Source organism: Thalassophryne amazonica, chromosome 1 (assembly GCF_902500255.1).
Source record: "Thalassophryne amazonica chromosome 1, fThaAma1.1, whole genome shotgun sequence".
Classification (NCBI taxonomy): domain Eukaryota; kingdom Metazoa; phylum Chordata; class Actinopteri; order Batrachoidiformes; family Batrachoididae; genus Thalassophryne; species Thalassophryne amazonica.
In genome coordinates this window covers 47130898-47149643 of record NC_047103.1, presented here as the reverse complement: position 1 = coordinate 47149643, position 18746 = coordinate 47130898, and the positions used below count along the sequence as shown (strand labels likewise).

The 18746-nt window shown below is 43.8% G+C and overlaps 1 protein-coding gene and 1 pseudogene across 1 annotated transcript in view; both read left to right on the top strand.

Moving 5' to 3' along the window:
- The window catches only part of wasf3b (WASP family member 3b), a 108867-nt gene that overhangs the window by 40775 nt on the left and 49346 nt on the right, over nucleotides 1-18746 (top strand). The gene's annotated exons all lie outside the window — the stretch shown is intronic.
- On the top strand, nucleotides 12661-15469 carry LOC117522835 (annotated as a pseudogene).

The window sequence follows — 18746 nt, the reverse complement described above, 5'->3', positions numbered from 1 at the left end:
CTTTCTCCTTATGCTTTCCTGGACCTCTTCATCCCACCACCAAGTCTCCTTGTCTTCCTTCCACTGTCCAGATGTCATACCCAGTACTGCCCTAGCTGTCTCCCTCACCACATCTGCCGTTCTTTTCCAAGTTGTCCAAAATTGCTTCCCCTCCAACTAGTGCTTCTCTCACCTGCTCGCTAAATTTCACACAACAGTCTTCCTCCTTCAGCTTCCACAATCTGATCCTTTGTTGAGCTCTCACTCTCTTCTTCTTCTTTACCTCTAAAGTCATCCTACAAACAACCATCCTATGCTGTCTAGTGACACTCTCTCCTGCTACCACCTTACAGTCTGTGATTTCTTTTAGCTTGCATCTCCTATAAAGAATGTAGTCCACCTGTGTGCACCTTCCTCCACTCTTATATGTTACCCTGTGCTCCTCCCTTTTCTTAAAGTAGGTATTCACCACAGCCATTTCCATCCTTTTTGCAAAATCAACTACCATCTGTCCTTCCCCATTCCTATCCTTGATACCATATCTACCCATTACTTCCTCATCACCTCTGTTCCCTTCACCAACATGCCCATTGAAGTCTGCTCCTATCACCACTCTTTCATGCTTGGGCACACTCTCCACCAGCTCATCTAATACACTCCAGAAATCTTCTTTCTCCTTCATCTCACATCCTACCTGTGGGGCATATGCACTGATGATATTCATCATCACCCCTTCAATTTCCAACTTCACACTCATCACCCTGTCAGACACTCGCTTAACCTCCAACACACTTTTAACATACTCTTCCTTTAAAAAGACCCCAACACCATTTCTCTTCCTGTCCTCACCATGGTACAACAACTTGTACCCACCGCCGATGCTCCTGCTCTTACTTCCCTTCTACTTGGTCTCTTGCACACACAATATGTCTACCTTTCTCCTCTCCATCATATCAGCCAGCTCTCTCCCTTTACCAGTCATACTACCAACATTCAAAGTCCCCACTCTCATTTCCACCCTTCTAGTTTTCCTCTTGTCCCGCTGTTCGTGGCAACGTTTTCCTCCTCTTCTTCGTCGTGAACAATTAAAAGAAAAAAAAAGTCTGGCTTCAGGCATTAGTTCCTTGTTCTCTGCTCAAACTCTCACATCACAGTTAAAAAAAAAAAGGACAAAAAAGGACATAAGTCCTGAGACAGGACATGTCAACATCAAGTAGAACTCCAGACATCTCCACATTGCTTGACGGTTTGCTCGCGCACGCGCGCGTGCATCTCGGGATCAAAGGAGGAAAGAAAAGAAAAAAAAATGTCTGCAGGGAGTTAGTTCCTTTCTCTCCTCACTCTCTCATCACAGTTAAAAAAGGACATAAGTCCAGGACATGTCAACATCAAGTAGATCTCCAACAATCTCCATATTTGCGCAAGGATGGTCCGTGCGCGTGCGCATCTTGCGGTCAAGGGAGGAAAGATAAACTATAACAGAACTCAGAGCGCAGCCCTGCAGCTCAGCACAACAAGCAGAAGAGAAATCAGAGTGCACAGTCTGGCTGCAGTCAAACTGTGCACTCTGACTTCTCTGTGCAGAGAACCTGCAGGCTGCGTTCTCACCTTCTCTCTGCCCCCTGCTGCGCGCACCTGACGCAGAAATTCATGCGTCGTCATTACGCCACAGGGAGCAACTGGAAGCAGCCCCGGTGTGAAAGGGGCTTTACGCACCTCCGTCTGAGTCTCATTGGCTTTTTCTTCTATCTTATCCAGAAGTTGTTTCTTCAGCGCTTGGATTGCTTCCAAAACTTGTTTGTTAGTCTCAGAAGTCGCCGGTGGCTCTGCACAAGTTGCACTAGCATCAGCCGGGCTAGCACTAGCTGCAGCTCTCATGTCTTGTTCATTCCTGGTGGTGTTAGGCGATTTTTTAGGCGGCATCGCAGAGGTGGGCAGATAAAAGACTAGTATAAGTCACTCCACTAAAGTATAGTTATGTTGCGTTATTTCAAAGCGTAATAGTCAAAAACAAGGAGTTCCCCTGCGGAGCCCGACAAAACGTCTTTACACGGCGCCGCCCATCCCGGAAGTCGAGACCCCGGACTGTTGAACAACTGAAGTCATACATCAAGCAAGAATGGGAAAGAATTCCACCTACAAAGCTTCAACAGTTAGTGTCCTCAGTTCCCAAACGCTTATTGAGTGTTGTTGGAAGGAAAGGTGATCTAACACAGTGGAAAACATACCACTGTCCCAGCTTTTTTGAAATGTGTTGCAGGCATCCATTTCAAAATGAGCAAATATTTCCACAAAAACAATAATGTTTATCAGTTTGAACATTAAATATCTTGTCTTTGTGGTGTATTCAATTGAATATAGGTTGAAGAGGATTTGAAAATCATTGTATTCTGTTTTTAATTCCATTTCACACGACGTCCCAACTTCACTGGAATTGTGGTTGTAGTTTAACAGCGCTCGTGTTCTTGATTTATTGTGTTTTTGTAGTTCAGTTGGTGTTGTCAATTTAGTTAAGTCTTATGTTGCCATTACCATGAATGTATGTATTTTATTACTCCCAGCATCTTTGCTGCACTTCTTGTCTTGTATCAGGCATGGTGTTGGCGTGGCTCAAAGTAGGTGGACACAAATGCGAGTTCTCACTAGGGATGGAATAAGTAAAAGGTTTAATCGTCAAAGCAAGCAGGGAGTTGATACACAGGTGATCCAGCAGCAAGGCAACGGTAACAGACAGGCGAAAAGCTGAGGCATGGTTCAACAGATGGGCACAGGTCAAAATACACAGCGAGGAGGCAATCAGAGACAAAGACAAACTCAAGGTCGAGGACAAAGCAAGGTCAAATATCCGGCAGGCAAAAACAAGGCAAAGTTGAACTTGGAAACAAGGCTGAAGAGTGACATGAAATCAACAATCTGGCGGGGGACTGTGAGACGGTGAGGGTTTAAATAATGGCAGGCTAATTAGGGCGTGGAATGGGGAACAGTGTGCAGAATGTTCTAGAAGGGATGTGGCTGAGAAAGGAAAGAGCAGGTACAAGAAGCTGCAGTGAGACAAAGAGCAAAGCAAACTGGGGCAAGATGAACAAGCGACAGAACAAAACCAACGGTGACAAATGTGACATGCTCAAGACAAACAATAATAGATGTGAACAACACAAAGGGAGCAACCAACTAAACAATGTAACCAGCCTAAAAAGAAAGATAAGCAAATAAAGGCTATGATCCAAAACCAAAACAGAACAGATACTGACTTAAGTATAAAATTATAACTGACACACGATTAACGATAACAAAATAAAACCCAAGACTAACAGAACACAATCCGACAATAAGATACTGAAGATAAATAAAGCAGAACCCAAGAATACATAACTACTATGCAAGACAATGAACAACTGAATGACTGCAAACTAAATGATAAGATAAAGAATGGAACTAGTGGCTAAATAGTAAACAAAGCAATAAACAGAACCAAACTGAGACTAACATGATAAAGTATAAACTAATGAAAAGTAAAACCAGAAAACCAAAAAGGAAATAATGTGAAGAACTGCGACCTAACCCCATCTTGTTTTGGTGGTCACAGTTTCCTTGTGCATTTTGGTTAACTTTCTTCCTTTGTCCTTTCTCCAGCTGTTTCCAGTTAGTGATTACCCTCACCTGTTTTCCATCTGTATGATTACCTTCTGCGTGTATTTATGCCCCTCTGTTCTTCCTGTGCGTTGCTTGACTGTTTTGTATTTTGTTGCTTTCTTCTAGCCAATATCTCTAGTGTTTCCTCGTGTTTGATCCCCTGTTACCATACCATTTCTCAGTGACTATTTAGATTTTGCCTGCCGTTTTGGACTCTTTGCTGCCTCTCTGACCACTCTCTTGCCAGTCCCCTCATGGACACTATTGCCAGTTTTGAACTGCTCTCCTGTGTACTAACTTTTGACCTCTGCCCTAGTGAGTCAATAAAGACTGTTTTTGTACCTTTCGTGCGTAATCTCTGTGATTGGGTCTGAACTATTGTCTACTCGTGACAACGGGGACCATTGTGATCATGGCAGTTTGTGAGAGGATACCCAGTGGTCCTTGTAAGGTCCTGGTAGCAGCTGAGCACCTCTTAGGCATCATGTGGTGTTCGACGCAATTTCATGACCACACAAGGAATGCTAGATGGACCCGTCCCTGTGTAAAGTGGATTTAAGCCATAAAATAGGACATTGCAATAATCCAGTTTAGAAGAGGCAAAGGGATGAAGCAGAGTCTCTGCATCAGCCATAGACAGGACAAGACGAATCCTCGCTATATTACAAAGATGGAAGAAAGCAGTCCTAGTGATTTCTCTAATGTGTAAATCAAAGGAGAGTGCAGAATTGGAAAATTACCCCAAGGTTCCTCACTTTTTAACAATGATGTATAATACACATGTCTAGGTTTAGCCTTAGCTGTTCAAATTGATGTCTCTGTTTCACAGGAACCAGGGTCATCATTTCAATCTTGCCTAAATTAAAAAACAAGAAGTTACGAGACATCCAGCTTTTCATTGAGGCCAGGCAATCTACTTGCAGTTATCAGCATGTACAGTTGATTGTCGCCAGTATAGCAAGGAAAATTAATTCCATAATGTCACAATATCTGCCTAACACAGACCCTTGTGAGACCCCATATTTCTTAGTAACAAGATCTGATACTACTTTATTGTACACTGAGAGCAACTAGTTAAGTAGGATGTCAACCACGCGAGGACATTTTCAGCAATCCCAAAGTGGTTGTTAAGCCTATCCAGTAATATACCATGGTCCACTGTCAAACGCAGTGCCGATATCTAACAATAGCAGAACCAATATGGTGTCTGAGTCCATTACAAGTAGAAGGTCATTTACCACTTTAGTAAGAGCTGTCTCCTTGGAATGGTGCATTGTAAATGCAGACTGCAGTGGCTCAAAGAAGTTATTCTCAGTAAGGTGGTCTACGAGCTGCTGTGAAACTACATATTCAAGAATTTCAGAGCAAAATGATTTCTTCGATATTTGTCTATAGTTTTTCAGTAAACCGGAGTCAAGGTTAGGTTTCTTAAGAATTGGTTTAATCACTGCGGATTTAAAACATTTGGGAACAGACCCTGAGGTTAACAGGTTGATAATTTCCAACACAGTAGGTGTTGGAGCCCACATGTCCTTAAACAGTTTAGTCGGTATTGGGATGAAAAGACGGATTGTGTTTTTAGTGTAGTGTTACAAGTTTTAGTCAGCATACCTAGCGGAATAATATAAAATTCTGTACATCTCAGTATCCCGTCAGTGATGGCACCCACATCGGTAACAGTGCAGTGATGTTACTAAGGCAGGCTGGGATATATTTGGCCTAATGTTGTCTATTTTCTCTTCAAAGTAATCTAAGAAATCCTGAGCAGTAAATGGAGAGCGACTTACAGGTGGCTGTCCTTGAATAAGTGTTGCCACAGTGTCAAACTTTGAAATTAGTAAGTCACTTTATGTTTGTATGTTGATTTTTCCTTTTATTTGTCACCTGCTGTATGGGTTTGGATTATCGGTTTGGTTTGTGCATTTCGATCCGTTACCTTGTCTTCCCAGCTTCTTCTTAAGCCACAGCTGCATTGTTCTGCTAAGTGTTCAGACAGGAAGCAGAGATGTGACATCGGGAGGACCGGGAAACTGTAGCCGGGTGGAGACTGTGAAAACAGGAAACAGGAAGAAGCACCATTTTGTCACTGTTCTGATGCACCATGGGGCTTTTCTTGCTGTATCTGATTGTTTATAGTTCAGTGTACTTCAGGGCATTGAGAGTGTTTGAGCAGATGCAGTCAGGGTGCCATTTCGACAGTCAAGTTTGGAGTGCTTTTCCCAGCCAAGGTGTTGTCTGTAAAAGAAAAAAGAAAAGAAAAAAGTGTGATAGTGATGAAGCTTTTACTATAATTGCAGTACATTTTTTTCTAGTAGAACTTTACCTTTTCGCATACCCTGTCTATCACTGCATTTTCATCCTTGCACGATTATATCCATCATTATCTGGTTGTCATATTTCAGCTGGACCAGTGACAAACCAGTTTTGGATTAGCTAGCATGCTGCTTCTTTCTATCGCTAATGCTTTAATCTCTGCTGGTTGGAATATGTCTTCTGGCCTTAGCATACTGTAGACCTTATTTGGCTGCCTGTTATCCATTGGATCAACTTAGCTTTATTTGGTTTTAAAGGACATTATCATGATGAAGCATTTACCTCTAAAGAGTAAATTGATAATCCCACCATAGCACATAGGGCTAATATTTTTGAAATGCTCTTCATACAGGATGCTTTTGTCATTCGAATAATCGCCCTAAGCACTACACTGATAGCAGCCGCTGTTGCGACTTCTCGCTCCTTTCCTAAACCAGTTTTGTCAAAACATGACATAGCACCGGCTCTCAGCTCCATATAAATCAGTGTGCAGTCTGCTTGCTAAAGGGTAAAGCTGCATTTACACATAGGCAAGACGCGTTCTGAACATCATTTTTCTGTCATTCGTGGCACATTCTTGACATTCTTCCTGTGACTTAACGCATCTGAATAGGTGTCTTAACAGTGCTTGTCGGTCCGTGATATTCATGGAGCATGTTTTTTGGCTGTCAAAAAATCTTGCACGACTGTCACTCACCACCCTCGTATCACCTCATGTTGTGGAGTTCGCAACTGTGTTGATCCATCTTGATTAGCTGTGATCCTTAATATGAGGTCTGTCCATAAAGTATTGTACCTTTTTATTTTTTTTTAAACTATATGGATTTGATTCATATGTTTTCACGTCAGACAAGCTTGAACCCTCGTGCGCATGCGTGAGTTTTTCCACGCCTGTCGGTGACGTCATTCGCCTGTGAGCACGCCTTGTGGAAGGAGTGGTCCCGCCCCGTCTTCGGATTTTCATTGTCTGGAAATGGCGGAATGATTTGGGGGGTTTTTCCCGGCTCGGAGCGCGGCACGCCAAGCGCCATTGTGGGCCATCCTTAAAGCTGTAGTAACAGTCCTTATTCTCTGTGAAGCCCGTAAAATTTTCACCGAAAGCCAGATAAATTTTTCGAATGGTTTCCAGGTGTCAGTCTCTAACAGCTTCTGAAAAAATTCTGATGGAAAAACCCCCCCCCAAATAATTGCGCCATTTCCAGACAATGAAAATCTGACGACGGGGCGGGACCACTCCTTCCACAAGGCTTGCTCACAGGCGAATGACGTCACCGACAGGCGTGGAAAAACTCACGCATGCGCACAAGGGTTCAATCTTGTCTGACGTGAAAACATATGAATCAAATCCATATAGTTTAAAAAAAAAAATAAAAAGGTACGATACTTTATGGACAGACCTCGTAGAGTGAGACAGCATTTGTAGTGGTTCCTGTGATGGTTCTTGGAGCCCAAATTGTCACGCATTGTTACGAATTGAAATGGAAACTGTCAAGTTTTGACATGAATTGTAACGTGGTGTCACATTTCACTGTGCACCACTACGAATCACTTCTCTCACGTGCGAACAATTAAACCCTGCTGCACCGCATTCAGTTTTATTTCTGCAGTGTGCTGAAGAATGACAGTGACGCCAAGTTGGCTAAGTCTCATTCCAGTGCTCCTCAGCACTCTCGGCAGGTGTTCCACCTGCTGTTGTGCCTGATGTTCGGGAGAACAAGTCTGAGCCAGAGGAGAGCCGCGTGCAGCCAGACATCTGGCTCTCTCCTTGTCTCCCCCTCCTCCTCCTTTCTGTGCCACTCAGCAGCTGATGGTAGGATGAGTATGGGGGTGTGTGGAGAAAATTTATCTGATTCACAATGTGACAGAACGTAACGATGCACTGTTATGCGCAATAGTGTGCAACAGCGTGCAGCATTATTATTGACCGTGCATAATGGTTCCTGATAATTCGCCAATGATACGTGCCATTAATCATAACACATGGTAACAGGTTACAGCAGTTCCTAAGGACTCCTGATGCCTCTGCCCCAATCATCACATTCGTGATCAGCGGCCAAGAATGTACGAGGTCTGTGAGAAAACTATCCGACCTTTTTATTTTTTTCAAAAACTATATGGATTTGAATCATGTGCGCTTGCATCAGACAAGCTTGAACCTTCGTGCGCATACGTGAGTTTTTTCACGCCTGTTGGTTGCGTCATTCGCCTGTGGGCAGGCTTTGAGTGAATACTGGTCCACCCCCCTTGTCGGATTTTTATTGTCAGTGAAATGGCTGAGAGGCTGCCGCTTTGCTCCATGTATTTTTTTTTTCAGAAACTGTTAGAGACAGCCAATTGGAAACCAATCGAAAGATTCAGATGGATTTCGGTGAAGATTCTGTCGGCATCACACAGATTAAGGAGTGTTAAAACCTTTTTAAAGATGGCCCACACCGGCGGAGGGCGCACGGCGCACCAGGCGGCCATCGACAGGTTGGAACGACCAGAACATTTCTAAACTGAACGCTGTGTTGATCCGGAACATCGTGTGACTACCACAGAAATGGCAAGAGAGCTGGACATAGCACTTTTGTGGCACATTCCACTGTTACAGGAGATTTTGTAATGAAAGACGTGCGGAGGATTTCGCACGTCGGCATGGAGCCGCTCATTGCGTGCGACAAAAAAAACACCTCCGTGTTGGAAACCATTCGGAAGATTCAGACGGCTTTTGATGGCTTTTCAGTCGAGTGAGTATCCGAGAAATTATTTAACAGCTGGGCATGTTCCAGCTTGTCCTGTGAGACTTCCAACACGGAGGTGTTGTTTGTCCAGCGGCTGTGAGCGGCTGTGTCCCGACACGCAAATCTGTCCGCACGTCTTTCATTACAAAATCTCCTTTAACAGTGGAATGTGCCGCTAAAGTGCTGATCCCGACCTCTTCTGAAACTTCTCTGCTAGTCACACGACGTCCTGCATCAACAGAGCCTTAAATTTGGAAGTGATCTGCTCGTTCCAGCCTGTTGATGGCCGCTCGGGGCGCGGTGCGCCCTCTGCCGTCGTGGGCCGCTTTGAATCCAGTTTTAATGGTCCGTAATCCGTGTGATACCGACAGAATCTTCACCGAAATCCATCTGAATCTTTCGAATGGTTTCCAACTGGCTGTCTCTTAACAGTTTCTGAAAAAAAATTCATGGAGCAAAGCGGCAGCCTCTCAGCCATTTCACTGACAATAAAAATCTGACGAGGGGGGTGGACCAGTGCTCACTCAATGCCTGCCCACAGGCAAATGACGCAAAGGACAGGCGTGAAAAAACTCACGCATGCGCAAGAAGGTTCATGCTTGTCTGGTGCAAGCGCACATGATTCAAATCCATATAGTTTTTGAAAAAAATAAAAAGGTCGGATACTTTTCTCACAGACCTTGTATACTTTGTGCCGTTCGTGACTTGTCATTGTTGTGTGTAAATGTAGCCAAGCATGTCCAAATTGTTTGTGGTGCCAGATTAGATGTTTTAGAATTTAATTGGCCTTGGTTTTTATGATGCACTAATGTAAGTCCCTTCGGCTGTTGCCTTGTTTTCACTCTAGATAGCCACTGCACATACAAGGTGGCTCTGCATGTTGATTTGGTACAATTTTTTACATCTGATGCCCTTACTGGCACTACTCCACATTACATGGAGAAATGTGGTAGGTCAGAAGAGTAAGTTCTCTCCTTACCAACCTTCATGAGCAAGTACATAGGCAGCAGTGGCAAGGAAAAACTCCCTTTTTTTGAGGAAGAAACCTCAAGCAGACCAGACTCAGAGGGGTGGCCAACTGCTTTGGCCAAACTTACAACAGAGATCAAATAAATAAAGTACAACAAAGAATTGTCAAACATGCATAACAAGAAATGTTCATATTGTAAAAAAAAAATTCACAGGTCATCATGATCCACAGTTCATCAGAAGTGGTGGAGATCATCCTCCTACAGGTTCAGTCCAATACTACACCCATAACTGCATGCTCAGCTAGAGAACCACTACATGGATGCTGCTGTCCACCACAGCCATCAGCGAAGAGTCAGATGACCTCACTTCAAACGCAGAAAGTGAGAGCAGGTTCAGTCAGCTGGAACTAACAAATCACAAAACACTGTTTCTCAGCAACAGAATAACAGGCAGGATACTAATGAGATCCCCGTCAGCTAGTATGGTACAACACTAATATCTTGCAGCTAGTATGGTACAACACTAATATCTTAGTCATACAATAGGGAAACAGATGAGTCATTAATCTGGATTTGAATTTCTCCAGAGAATCAGACCGTTTTATCTCAGCAGGCAAATTGTTCAACAGAACACGTGCATAGTAAGAGAAAGCTTTGTGGCTTGCTGACTCCTGAGCCAAAGGCACAAATCAATGGAATAGGAATAGGTCAAATGTTTGCATTATAGAGGTGCTAGAAGTCATTCTTAGTGATTTCTTTAATGAATAGGTTGAAGGACAGTGTGAGATCAAAGGTCACCCTGAGATTTTTCACTTTACCATTGTGATGAATGACACATAAGTCCAAGGATAAAATTAGCTGGTCAACGTGATGCCCATGTCTCTCAGGACCAAAGACCATCATCTCAGCCTTGTCAGAGTTTAAAAGTATGAAATTGATAGAGACCTCAGTGAAAAACTCACCGAAGGCAGGCAGTCCTCTAAAGTCCTAGTGCTGGTGAGATTATTTATTTTTCATTTATTGGCATATACAGCTGAGTGTCATCAGCATAGCAATGAAATGTAATTCCATAGCATCACAATGTCTTAACAACAGCTGCTATGTAGAGAGAATAGGAGAAGGCCTAATGTGGACCCTTGTTTCTGTGTGCAAAGTAAAGTAATGCAAGCATCCAAAATAAAACAGATGTTTAGGAATGCTGTGTTGACAATTACTTGCTCTGTTAAAAAAGGACTTGGGAAAAGAAAATGTTAAACTTCATAAGGGGGGCTAATGATTTTGTCCTCATCTGTTGTATGCCCTCTTTGTAGCAGTGTAATGCATGGTTGTATTCCAGAATATTGTTGTGCCATGCAAGGTAAAACACTTTTAATTTTGAGCTATTCCATTTGCATACAATGATTTGCAAATGCTCTTCAACCTATATTCAAATGAATACACCACAAAGACAAGATATTTAATGTTCAAACTGATAAACCTTTTTGTTTTTGCACAAATATTTGTTCATTCTTCAAAATGGATGCCTGCAACACATTTCAAAAAAGCTGGGACGGGGCAACAAAAGACTGGGAAAGTTGATGAATGCTCAAAGAACACCTAATTGGAAACAGGTGAGTGTCAAGATTGGTATAAAAGGAGCTCAGCTGTTCAGAAGCAAAGATTGAGCGAGGATCACCACTTTGTGAACAACTGCGTGAAAAAATAGTCCAGCAGCTTAAAAACAATGTTTCTCAATGTTCAATTGCTAGGAATTTAGGGATTCCATCATCTTCAGTCCATAATATAATCAGAAGATTCAGAGAATCTGCAGAACTTTCTACACGCAAGCGGCAAGGCCGAAAACCAACATTGAATGCCCGTGACCTTCAATCCCTCAGGCGGCACTGCATAAAAACCGACATCATTGTGTAAAGGATCTTATCGCGTGGGCTCAGGAACACTTCAGAAAACCATTGCCAGTTAACACAGTTTGTCGCTACATCTACAAGTGCAAGTTAATTCTCTACCATGCAAAGCAAAAGCCATACATCAACAACATCCAGAAACGCTGCCGCCTTCTCTGGGCCCGAGCATATTTGAAATGGACAGACGTAAAGTGGAAAAGTGTGCTGTGGTCTCATGAGTCCACATTTCAAATTGTTTTTTGGAAATCATGGACATTGTGTCCTCTGGACAAAAGAGGAAAAAGACCATCCAGATTGTTACCAGCGCAAAGATCAAAAGCCAGCATCTGTGGTGGTATGGGGGTGTGTTAGTGCCCATGGCATGGGCAACTTACACATCTGTGATGGCACCTTCAATGCTGAAAAGTACATCCGGGTTTTGGAGCAACACATGGTGCCATCCAAGCAACTTCTTTTTCAGGGCCGTCCCTGCTTATTTCAGCAAGACAATGCCAATTCACATTCTGCAAGTGTTACAACAGCGTGGCTTCGTAGTAAAAGAGTGCGGGTACTAGACTGGCCTGCCTGCAGTCCAGACCTGTTGCCCATTGAAAATGTGTGGCGCATTATGAAGTGCAAAATACGATAACGGAGACCCCAGACTGTTGAACAACTGAAATCGTACATGAAGCAAGAATGGGAAAGAATTCCACCTACAAAGTTTCAACAATTGGTGTCCTCAGTTCCCAAACACTTATTGATTGTTGTTAGAAGGAAAGGTGATGTAACACAGTGGTAAACATACCACTGCAGGTCTCGAGATAGCCATTTGCCCACTGGCCCAGCGCCGATTAGGCCCACTTTCGGGCCACTACGGGCCAGTACAATTTATCAAATGATGGCCCGCTCAGGCCACCACAAAAATATGCAAAATTCTATTTATTTTACCATATTTTGCTGTGGCAAAGTTGAATTTCTTCACATCTCCGTGTCATCAAACTTCACTGAGTCCGCCATGTTTGTTTTGGTCTTGCACCACGCTTCGGGTTGGGTATTGTTAAGTCGTCAAAGAGAGCAGAGTGGAGGCAGTTTGATGAGGATGTGGACCAGATCCTGGAGGTGGCCGCCAAGGGGGATGTAGACCAGAGGATGAAAACGATGACAACCCTCATAGTGAACATCGCAGCAGAGCGATTTGGAACCGAGGCGCCTAAGCCAGCACCATCGGCATATGCTCCGAGCCACAGAGCAAAGAAGATCCAGCGCCTCAGGGAAGAGCTCAAGCTGGTAAAGAAGCAATACAAAATAGCAGGGGAAGTTGAGCGAGCTGGCCTAGCAGACCTGAGAGCAATCCTGAGGAAGCAGGTGTTGACCCTGCGGAGGGCAGAGTTCCATAGGAGGAGGCGGAAAGAGAGAGCCAGGAAGAGGACAGCTTTCCTGGCTAATCCTTTCAATTTTACCAAGCAACTCCTTGGCCAAAAGAGGACGGGCCGCCTCACTTGCTCGAAGGAGGAGATCAACAACCACCTCAAGGCCACATACAGTGATCCCAGCAGAGAACAGCCGCTAGGCCCATGCGATGCACTGATAGAACCACCAGAGCCTACTTCAGGCTTCAACCTGAAGGAGCCAAGCCGAGCCAAGTGAAGTGGAGGAAGTGGTGAGGGGAGCAAGATCAAGCTCAGCACCAGGCCCAAGCGGTGTACCATATAAGGTCTACAAGAACTGCCCAAAATTGCTACACCGGCTTTGGAAGGCCCTGAAGGTGATCTGGAGGAGAGGGAAGATTGCCCAGTCATGGAGTTATGCTGAGGGAGTGTACATACCAAAAGAGGAAAAGTCTGAGAACATCGACCAGTTTCGGGTAATCTCCTTGCTAAGTGTGGAGAGCAAAATCTTCTTCAGCATCATGGCCAAGAGACTCTCCAACTTCCTGCTGAGCAATAAGTACATCGACACGTCTGTACAGAAGGGAGGGATACCAGGAGTCCCCGGTTGCCTGGGAACACACAGGCGTGGTAACCCAGCTCATCAGGGAGGCGAAAGAGGGCAGAGGTGACCTGGCTGTGCTGTGGCTGGATCTCACGAATGCTTATGGTTCCATACCCCATAAGCTGGTGGAGGTCACACTGGAGAAACATCATATACCCCAGAAAGTGAGAAGCCTCATCCTGGACTACTATGGCAAGTTCAGCTTGAGAGTTTCATCTGGCCAGCTGACATCTGACTGGCACCAGCTGGAAGTGGGCATAATGACTGGTTGCACCATATCAGTGACCCTCTTTGCGCTGGCAATGAATATGCTGGCCAAGGGAGCTGAAACAGAATGCAGAGGTCCTCTCAGCAAGTCTGGAGTAAGGCAACCGCCCATCAGAGCTTTCATGGACGACCTCACAGTGACGACATCAACCACACCAGGAGCCAGATGAATTCTTCAGGGGTTGGAGAGGATCATGGCTTGGGCACGCATGTGTTTCAAGCCAGCAAAGTCCAGGTCTCTGGTTCTACGGAAAGGGAAGGTCTCAGACAAATTCCCTTTCAGGTTGGGAGAGCATCTGATCCCGTCGGTAAGTGAGAAACCAGTGAAGAGCCTGGGGAAGGTCTTCAACTGCAGCCTGAATGACAGAGACTCCATCAAGGCAACCAGTGATGACCTGGATGGATGGCTGAGAGCAGTGGACAAGTCTGGGCTCCCGGGTAGATTCAAGGCCTGGATGTACCAGCATGGAATCCTCCCAAGAATCCTCTGGCCTCTCCTCATCTATGAGGTTCCCATGACCGTGGTGGAACGTTTTGAGCAGAGGGTGAGCAGCTATCTTCGCAGATGGCTGGGGCTACCACGCAGCTTAAGCAACATCGGGCTGTACGGGAACACCAACAAGCTCAGGCTTCCTTTTAGCTCGGTCAGGGAGGAGTTCATCGTGTCACGGACATAGGAATACCTGCAGTACGCAGGATCCAGTGATGCCAAAGTGTCCGGGGCAGGAATTGTGGTGAGGACAGGGAGGAAGTGGAGGGCAGCCGATGCAGTCCAGCAGGCAGAATCGCGGCTGAAGCACAAGGCCATCCTCAGTACAGTGCCACAAGGTAGAGCGGGACTTGGAATGTCAACATCAACCCGGCACGAGTCTGCCAATGGGAGGGAGAGGCAGAGGAGGTGCGAGCTTCAGTGGAGGAAGAGCGAAACAGCAGAGCAGTGGCCATGAAGCAGCAAGGAGCCTGGATGAAGTGAGAGCAAGCGATGGAGCGACACATCACCTGGAAGGACATCTTGCAGTGGAAACCCCAGAGGATCAAGTTCTTAATCCAAGGGGTTTATGATGTCCTCCTGAGCCCATCTAACCCGTACACCTGGGGCAAAATGGAGACACCTGCATGCACCATATGTTCCAAGATGGGGACATTGGAGCACATCTTGAGCAGCTGCTCCAAGACGCTGAGTGAGGTCCGCTATCGATGGAGGCACGATCAGGTCGTCAAATCCATAGCTGAGGCAATCAGCAAGGGGATTAAGGACAGCCGGTGCACCCAAGCTACAGCCAAAGCCATCCAGTTCATAAAGGAAGGACAGAAGCCAGAGAAAGCACCAAAGAACTGCTTGGCTGGGTTGCTCTCCACGGCCCAAGACTGGGTGATGACAGTTGACCTGGCGAGGCAGCTGAAAATACCACCACACATCACCCAGTCTAAATTGAGACCAGACATCATTCTAGTCTCTGAGGCTACAAGGCAACTGGCCATGCTCGAGTTAACAGTTCCGTGGGAAGATAGGATGGAGGAGGCACAGGAGAGAAAGAGGGAGAAGTACCAGGAGCTGGTGGAGGACTGTTGAAGGAATGGCTGGAGGACCAGATGCATGCCAGTGGAGGTGGGGAGCCGGGGTTTGATCAGCCCCAGTTGCGTTGCCAGGACGAGGGTGTCTGTTGTGAGACCCGAAACACCCAGTGACTCCAGGAAACAACACTGATGATGTGTCACGCTTCTGCAGAGTGACGGCACTTTGAAGCGTGAACCGATGAAGCAGTGCTTCGATCCGCTGGCTCGTTGGACTTTATCTTAATTTTTCCCCGCTAAAACCCTAAAGAGCATATGCCTGTGAGTAATATGTATATACCCTTTTATATTAAACCGACCTGTTATGGTCTTCTGAAACTGTTGATAGATGTATTTTATAATTTAAAAACGGAACCGATGCTAACGCGTTAGCATGTCTATGGTGTTTTCAGTGTTAAAGTTAGCAGTAGTTGTTTGCATTTCAGCACGTTTGTATGCATTTGTTTTCTGTATAATTAATGGCTCAGCGTTTGTTGTCGTAAAAGAGTCAAATGTATTAAAAATTGTAATTTTGTAAAATTTATTTGTATTTATATATTAACAATAATAATAGCAACAACAACAGCAATAATAGTAATAATAACTCTTCAGAAGCGGCAAGTCCCCTTCTTAACTCCTCTCAGAGCCATTAAAATATGTCAGTTGTGACTGTGAGTCACTTTTGTGTAGATTAAAGTCGCTAAGTGGGACTCTTGTTTTGTTGCAGTCAAGAAATGAGAATCGTCCCCCATTCCGTTGGCACAGCTCCAAACGCTGCGCATCTGTCTGCCGAGACACAGTCCGGTCAGAATTAATAACTTCAAAATGAAGTGCTGCTTTAAATAAAATGACACCTCTTTCCAAACGTTGTAATACAGACAAACTACAATAGACTAAAACGTTTTTTTCCTCCCAAAATGAGACGTCCTGCATTCTTAATGAATTACTTCATGACGTGCAGCACAGCCAGCTGCAAGAGCTCACCTCAGAGGTATGGAAAGACATTCATGCCAATAATGTCTGAAAGGAAATGCTTTTTGACAAAAACTACAGATTTTGTTTATTTCTATTTATGTTCAGAGATCAAGGAGCCACCATGTAGAGTTTATGTAGGTCCAGAGTTTAAGGATCCAGTGAGCAATTTCATATTTATTTACTTTAAGACTCAATAAAATGTTGTTGACATAGAAAACATGTAAAGCCTACTTTTAGTACACAGAAAATTCACAAGCGGTATCGATAGGGGAATCGATAAGGAATCGGATCGATAATGGTATCGATATATAAAATCTTATCAATACCCATCCCTAACCATGCTCCCGCAGAATCTCGTGCACATTGAAATGTATGTTGTTGATGCATGGAGTGTGCGTTCGGCCATTTCCGTCAACGATCTTCTGCAATGTTCATTAGCATCTTTAAATGCGCGGGAAGCTGCGCAAATCGCAACAGAATGCTTTGAAATTGAAGTTAAAATATGTTTAAACTATAACTACCCAAAGCTGTACAACAACCAGGAAAGAGTTTTGCTGAAGGAATTGGCCAGAAGAGGAAGCTTAGTGATGATGAGTTAAGGGAGAGGGACAGGCTATATGAAAGAAACAAGAGGAAGAGAGGTTTTGTCCCGACCTGGCCACAGAAATGGCCATGGCTTGGTCATGACCAAGAGGAGAATGAGGTTTTCTGCCAAATCTGCAGGGCCTATCCGTCGTATGCTGATAAGTAAATACAGTATATGCTTGGTCCTGGTAGACCGTGGCTGTTTTGAAGCTAGTTTAAAAGTCTAACCAGCTTGCCTTTGTGGAAACCCCACTGTGACAACATTAGCAAAGGAGCCAAGCATAATTTTTCTTTTCAGTTTTTAGATCTATACCTCCAATCCAGACAAGGCATACTTTTTAGTTTTGATATAGACCTACATCTGTATTTTACATTTCTGACTGTGAGTTAGCCAACTCTGAGGGTTGCTAAAAAATGCCCTCTAAATTTTATGGGAGTCACTGCATTTTTTTACACTTGAAAATGCCCTCTGATCTTTTTTTTTTTTTTTTTACTTCATGGTCCATAGACCATTTTATGTTTTTTTCTGGATTGGTTTATATTATATAGGCAGTTTTATTTGCAGGACTTTAGTGTGGAATTTCATGAACTCTTGCGCGCAAAACCATGGGCCAGTGCTCCTACACTGTGGGCCACTAGCTTCTAAATTCTACTGGCCCTTTGGGCCAGTGGGGCAAATTGGTTTATGTCAAGCCTTGCACTGTCCCAGCTTTTTTTGAATCGTGTTGCAGTCATCTATTTCAAAATGAGCAAGTATTTGCACAAAAACAATAAAGTTTATCAGTTTGAACATTAAATATCTTGTCTTTGTGGTGTATTCAATTGAATATAGGTTGAAGGGGATTTGCAAATTATTGTATTCTGTTTTTATTTACATTTTATACAATGTCCCAACTTCATCGGAATTGGGGTTCTAGAATAATGTGTTTTTACTTCACAGTTTGAAGTGAGTTCTCTTTGTTTCAGAGGGCCTCATACCCATTAAAATTCACCTAGAATACACAAAATTTGACTTGCTCTTTTAAAAATTATGGGGGGAGATCCACAGACCTCCCCATAATCAAGACTGTGTTTTTACTTCACAGTTTGAAGTGACTTCTATTTGTTTCAGAGGGCTTCATACCCATTAAAATTCGCCAGAATATACAAAATTTGACTTGTTCTTTTAAAAATGTTCTGGGGGAGCATCCCCAGACCCCCCATAATAAAGACTACACCCCTGCCCCCCACCACCCTTTTATGTACCTTTATGTTCAGGTTTTGCATTCTTTTTATGCTTTTCTCTCTCTCCTTAGAGGCTATTTCAAATAGATTTGTATACTGTATAATGTGTTTATTGTATTTATTGAGGAAAAAAGAGTGTGTGCCCGACTATGCCACATTTTAGGGAATTTCCGGCATTGATTTTTGCCAGGAAAAAATTTCATTCAGATGAAAATTTATTGCTTTAACCCATGAGCTATCCGCTTGGCTACCTACTGATTGATCTTGTCCAGAAAGTGACACTAGAATGAAAGTGTGAACTTAAAGTGTAGGTGACACCAAGTGTAGGTGACACCAAAAAAATGCGCACAAATAATCACTAAATAATCAATAAAGTATATCTCATCTCATTTCATTGGCAGAGTTCAGAACACAGAATGGTGATTATAAAATAAATAAATAATGCAGACGATTTCAGCATGCAGCAGATGATAAACTTTTTTCCCCAGCTCCGTGGTCATAATCGAATGATTAAAAAATTTTTTTAAAGTTTGTTCTGCTGTCCTTGACGTCAGAAAAACATGGTGAGGAAGTATAGATTTTTTATTTATTTTTGAGAAAAGGTACATACATTTCAAATCTGAAAAATGACACAAGGGACTGAAAAT